The sequence below is a fragment of the Physeter macrocephalus genome, chromosome 4, assembly GCF_002837175.3.
Source record: "Physeter macrocephalus isolate SW-GA chromosome 4, ASM283717v5, whole genome shotgun sequence".
NCBI classification, from domain to species: domain Eukaryota; kingdom Metazoa; phylum Chordata; class Mammalia; order Artiodactyla; family Physeteridae; genus Physeter; species Physeter macrocephalus.
In genome coordinates, this window is record NC_041217.1 from 32,038,834 (window position 1) to 32,045,495 (window position 6,662).

Here is a 6,662-nt window from a genome sequence, read left to right on the forward strand (position 1 = left end):
ATCTGTTAATAAGATATGCTGTTTTTCATATTTTTGTGCCCCCTTTAGCATCCTCCCCCAGGGTTTAATATGAGTTACAGGAGGTAATTCATGCAAAGAGCACTTTGCATGTATATATTTGCTTTGCATGCATCTGGTGTATAGTAACTGCTCAATAAACATCAGTGGCTATCATTATTGTACAGAGCCTTTTGTGGAGTTGTATGAGAGGAAAAAGAATAAAATATTATTAATTTCACAAACAACTTTTTGTTCATCTATCTGGATAGCATATTAATTTTCCAATTAATTTTCTTCACAACCCAGGAGGGAGGAGTAGGATGTATCCTTTCCATTGTACAGGTGGGGCAACCGAGACACTGAAAGGTGACATCACCACCAGGCCATGACCTAAGGAGTCAGGACCAGAACCAGATCAGGAATACAGACTTCCTGGCTCCTGACCCAGGTTCCCTTCTGCCCTGCGGCCTTCACCAGCAGGCCGAAGGGACCAAGGAGGTATCTGTTTCAGGACTCTCTCATTTGCCCTTGAAAGTTTATCATCTATTGACTGAGTGTTGACCAAAAACATACTAATTCCTGAGGCGACCTTACAGGATGTCCTGTTGAGACTTTTCCTCCTCTTTTGTCAGTGCTTTGCTGGCAGATTAAAATTCTGTGGACCCCAATTGTAGGAAGTCTGATAAAATATTCTCTTCTCAGTTGCAAACAATTTCTCCATCTGCCACTTGGCTGAGAGGATCAGACTCAAACACCCTCATGAGAGGGGAGAGTGATACCAGGGAGAGGAAGGTACAGGAAACAGCAAGCGTTTGTGCCTGGACACAATGTCTACCTGTCTGATGCAGCTGACTACTCAGCTCTGTTAAGCAGCTGGTTTTTCTTCACCAAATTGACTGAATCCACATAAAATTACTTTTGCCAAATATGTGGTGTCTTGTAGATGCAGCTCTATATATGCCACGCATTAATCTTTAGAGAAGCAACATATTTGGGGTTGGGCTGTGGGGTATATGTAAGCTAGGGAGGGAAAAGATTGGAGGATATATGAAGCGAGATCAGAAAAGCTTATTTGGGAAAAATGACGCAGTTTGCTAAACACATTGACGGAAATCAGTGTAATCCACCTAAGGAGGCATTTATAATACTCTTATTTGCAAAGAAATGTTTTGGGGTGGATAGAAAATGAAAAGAAAAATGATCCTACATTCGAATTGGTGAGGAAAACATTCCTTCATTCAACAATCCTCAGCAAGTGTCTATCAGTGCTAGGCATTTTGCTGGACCCTTGAGATATACTAGTGAACAAGAGGGAATCTACATTCTGGGAATTTACAGTTTGGTGGTAGAGAGCAACAAGGAAAATGTGACCACAGTTTGGGATAAATCCTAAGAAGGGGATAAAGAGGGTATTGCGATCGAGAGTATCAGAGTGGGTAGGGTGGTGCTATTTCAGATCAAGGAAGCCCTAGAGAAGAGCACTGACAGCAAAGGGAATTTCAAATGCAAAGATCTGAGAAGAAAAATCTTGGTATATTCTAGAAACTACCTGAAAGACCACACAGTTGGAGTGTAGTGAAAAGAAAGACAACAAAGCCAAAACAGGAATCTAGATGTGAAATGGCAGGATGGGGAAGTAGGCTGGAAACAGGTGGATAAATTCAAGAGTTTTGGCATGGAAGGTGGTAAGATCAATGGCCTTGGCCGAGGGATTGGATATGCGAGTCAAAACACACCTAGATTTCTGGAATAAGAACTTGGTATATGGTGGTGCCACTTACCACGACAGAAAGCCCAAAGAGGGAATATCTTTGCAAGGCGTGGAATAAAAAATTCCATTTGGAGGCTGCATAGTTTGAGGGGAATGTCCAAGTAGACATGCTAAATATATGTGGTTAAATACAGTGGTCTGGATTCAAGACATGTAAACTATTAATATAGAAAGAAATGAAGAGATAAGTGCTATGTGTGTTTAGAAAATGAAGTAATTACTTCAGACTAAGGATACATAGATGACTACAAGGACATGTCAAGTTCAACAAAGACCATCAGCAAAGGAAAAGAGAGTGGATAGGGAGAGAATTAGAGAAATGCCTTTCCTTGTATGATGAAAAGAAAAGGTTGATGATTAGTGATATTAGGACTATATTTCTACATTTCTCCCCAGAGAACTTAACTAGGAGAAGGGACCAGGTGAGGTCTGATCCATCATGAAGAAAATGAATATTTAAGTCACACACTGAGGAAAAAAATGTAAGCTATAAATAGATAGATAGATATAGATATAAAGATCTTATATCCATAATATGTAAAGAACTCCTACAAATCAACAGCAGAAGACAAGCCAAAAAAAAAAATGGGCAAAAATCTTGAACAGACATTTCATAGAAGATCACATACAAATGGCAAGAAGCAGATGAAAAGCCATGAGTCATCAAGAAAGTGCAAATTCAAACCTATTATTTTACTACTATTAAAAGCTACTATTCTACCCACATGAAAATGGCTAAAACCCAAAACACAGTCAATACCAAGTGTGAGCATGTGGTGCAACCAAACTTTGATATGTCTGCTGGCAGTAGTGTAAAATGACACACCACTTTGGAGAACTATTTAGTAGTTTCTTAGAAAGTTGAACAGGTATCTACTCTATGACCCAGAAATACTAAATTCTAGGTACTTACTTAAGAAAAATGAAAACACATGTGCACAAAACGACTTTTAAAAAAATGATGATAGCAATCTTAGTCATAATAGCCAGACTGGAAACAGCCCAAATTTCCACTGACAAGAGAATGGATAAACAAACAATAGTCTACCTGTATAGTGGAGTACGATTCAGCAATACAAAAGGATAAACTACTGATAAATGCACAAAGTCTCAAAAACATGATTTGAGTGAAGCTAGACATGAAAATGTACATGCTCCATGATTCCACGTACATGAAGTTGTAGAACAGACAAAATTAATCTATAGTAATAGAAATCAGAAAGTGATTGCCTGGTAAGGGGCTTAAGGAATCTTTCTGGGGTAATGGAAATGGTCTCTATCTTATTTAAGTGGTGGTTACCTAAGTGTATGCAATTGGTAAAACATTGAACTGAATGCTCAAAATAATAAAACCTGCATTTTATTATACATAACTTATATATCAATTTTAAAAAAATCTGGATAGCCTAGTTCCAGAGCCTGCATCCTTAAAATACTTCCCAGTTTTATGGGGGAAAAACAGGAAGTGACTGCATGGGGAAATTTTACTGAAATAAAATGGATGAACTTAAATTAGCAGAGTCTAATGGTCTTGCTTTCTGAGTAATGCACATGGTATCAGACCACAGCTTCTCAGGTTGATCTGTATTCATGTGGACATGTTGACATGTGGTTGAATTAGAGACCTGAAAATGTTTTTGTGATTACAGTTCAAGATGGCCCACATCTATGTGGCACCTACTGTATGCTAGGCCCTGGGCATGCCGTGTTTCCTTAAGTAGCCTGTTGGCTCCGCAAGGGACAGGTGTTTTGTCTCCTCTTTCTCTGGCTTCCTCCGCAAGCAATGCGGATTATCCTTCCCTCGACTGCCCTCAGGATAATGTCTGCACAGAGTGGGTGCTGAGTAAATATTTGGTGAGTGAATGGACGAAGAAATGAGTTAATGAATATCAAGTGTGTGACAATCTATATGAATATAAGAACTCAGTGTCTCCTTTCTATTTAAAAAATAAATGTTACCATATACCTGACATTTAAAAACACAAAACAAAATCCTCACTGGTTTCTTTCTCTTCACTCTCTAAATCAAAGAGTGGAACAAGAGAAGAAGGTATAGAACATAAAATAGTCTCATTTTCTGTCCCTTTTACTTCTGATATTAAAGACCAAACTGATGACAGCTGGTCTAGTGGTTGGATTTTGGATTATTAAAAAATATTTTGCAAGGAATAAGCTTGGCTTATAGAACCAACAATGAGATAATCTACTTTGGTAAGAATGACAGCAACAGTTGATATTTCTGGGGGGAAAACACTAACTAAAACAAGAACCAAAAAAAGTGCCTTCCAATCTCAAGAGGCAATGGGATATAAAAGAGATTAAATTTAGCTGCAGATGCCAACAGAGAGAATCTCTGGAAGATGTGTTTAGTGAGAATCTTTTGTCAAAATTTACTAACAGCCAATATACTTTCCATGGCATATAAAGTGGTAATATAAAATATTTAATGATTTTAAATCTAGAATATACTTGTAGAAATAGAATTAACCTGAGTCAAATGCTTCATCCCTTGAATGCGTCTCTTAACACTGTGAATTAGCTAAGTGATAAAAGGAAGTAAGTTTAAATAAGTCACTGTGTTGAAAAATCGAATGTAATTGGTAATGTATGAGTCAGCAACCAAATAAAAGGAAAATCTATTCTAACTGCATAAATTTGATGAACAAGATGAAAACTTGTTAAATACTTGGAAATTCATATGAAATTAAATTTTATGTTCTGATTCTAAAATTTTAAAGCCCAAGTAATATGTATTTCTTGGATATTTTAATAAAAATTTAAAATGAATTTATTGCAAATTACTGAAGAAAATTAAGGATGCATTTTATTTGTCTCTGTCATTCCATGGAATTTATGAGTTCCTGCAAGAATACCTAGTCTATTGTAAAATAGAAAACAAACATTGTTGTCTTGAGACTATAAATAAGACAAAGGGTGGGGGGGTGTTAAGAGAGAGAGTTTCAAAAGAAGAAGTTGCAGATACACAGCCTTCAGCATCTTACACTGTTCAACTGGCACTGAACCACAAATTTGGTTTTGAGTTTCCTGATGACCAAATAAAAAAGATAAACACAATTTATTGACATGATTTAAACAAAATTTACATTAACTATAGTGACCTTAAGCAAAGGGTATCCTAACTAGGAAAACAACACAACTCTCAGAGCTAAAAAAGGTGTGTGTGTGTGTTTGTGTGTGTTTGTTGATTTCAGGAGACTGAGAAACAAAATGGACAATGTTTTCAACAATATCCCTTTAGTAAATATAATGGAGAATTTTGCTCTGAAATTCCTTCTAAATATCAACCTGGGGGAGGCAATGCTGTATATGAGGAGGCCACGACAAATAAGGATGGATTGGACTGTAAAGAATCTGCCCGGTCCTCCAGAGCATGCTTCTCACGTAGATTGGGTTGTAAAGAATTTGGGGTTATCTTCTCTGATGTAGGTCTTCTGCGAGGCTATTGGGCGGTGATTGGATAGCTTTAAACATCAACTTAGAGAAGGAGAGTGTTGGCAGACTTGAATGAAAATTGAGAAGCCAAACTAGGCGACGATGTGGCACATGGGAAATGGTGGGAAATGGCCAGTGACTGAATGAGGGTGACGCCCTCGTGTCCTTCACAGTGAATCTATGTGGATGACATGGTACCCTTGGGCTTGGCAGTCCAATGACTTGACGTCACCTTTTATTAATTGGGTATCATAAGCGAAATCTCCTAACTTCTTTCTGGGTCAGTTTCCTCCCCCTGCAATGGTACCGGGCAGGGAGAGCTTGCTCCGCACTCCTGATGTTTCTTTCCTTGTAGGAGGTGTGCCATTCTGGACCCACTCCATCTGTTTACTCACTTGATCCAGGGGAGTGATTTATCCGATTGATACATTTAGGAAAAATAAACTGGACATGTGTGACCTACCCCCTCCTCTTTTCCTTCTGCAGAGCCATCCTCCTTCCTGCAGGAAGCAGGAGTTCCCTTCCCCCTCTACACTGAACGGACCATCTTCCAGGGTCCAGCATACCTGTGCCTGGGAGAGCAGCTCTGTGTAATTCTGGGGCTCTCACATTGAGCAATGTCCTGCCAGTTGGTCTTTATTGATAATAAAGCTTTTATTTTGGCTCCTCTCTGCCACTCCTTTGTTTTATTTATCAATTGTTCAGATCTCAGGTGAAGAAGCCTCCTATTTATTGGCCCCTTCCAGAGACCCCAAAAGGACTATTTTTTAATCATATCCATCTGGCCCTGGGTTTAGTTAGTGAGGTCTAACTAAAAATAATGAAATGGCACAGTGATGGTATGGGTGCAGTGGTTGGTTTGGAGAGTTACATTGTTGGTTATTTTCCCCAGATCCCTTTCGTCTGGAGGTATAATTGAGTAATACTAATCACAACATCCATAATAAGACAATAATCTTTGAGACTGAAAGAGAAGCAGCAGAGTCTTAGGCGTTTTCCCACCAAATCCTTACCTGCTGGCTTAAGGGGCCTACAGACACCCTACAAGCACAGCTGTCTTCCTGGGGCTGCCTATAGTATTTTACTCCTTAGTATGACTGCATTTATCTTGGCTGCAGATATGGCTCTTATCTCAAGATTCTTTCCAATTCCACCATCAGGCCAAAGCCTGATGAAAAATATGGGGTCTCTAGAAGCAGGTGCCAAATTAGTAAGTATTAGGAATGGCCAAGTGTTAAATGTCCTGTTGGACGTGGGTGCAGGGTACAGAGGATGGCGTGGTAGGCTCCCCCAGGTGGCTCTTTCTGTTGAAGAACAGGGCTGACACAGACACTGCTTCTGGAAACGCATTTTCCCAGCATGGTTTCATGTGCCTTCCCCATCTGCTCCAGAAGCATTATTCTGGGCACCTTGACAGGAGGACTCCAAATGTAAAAGG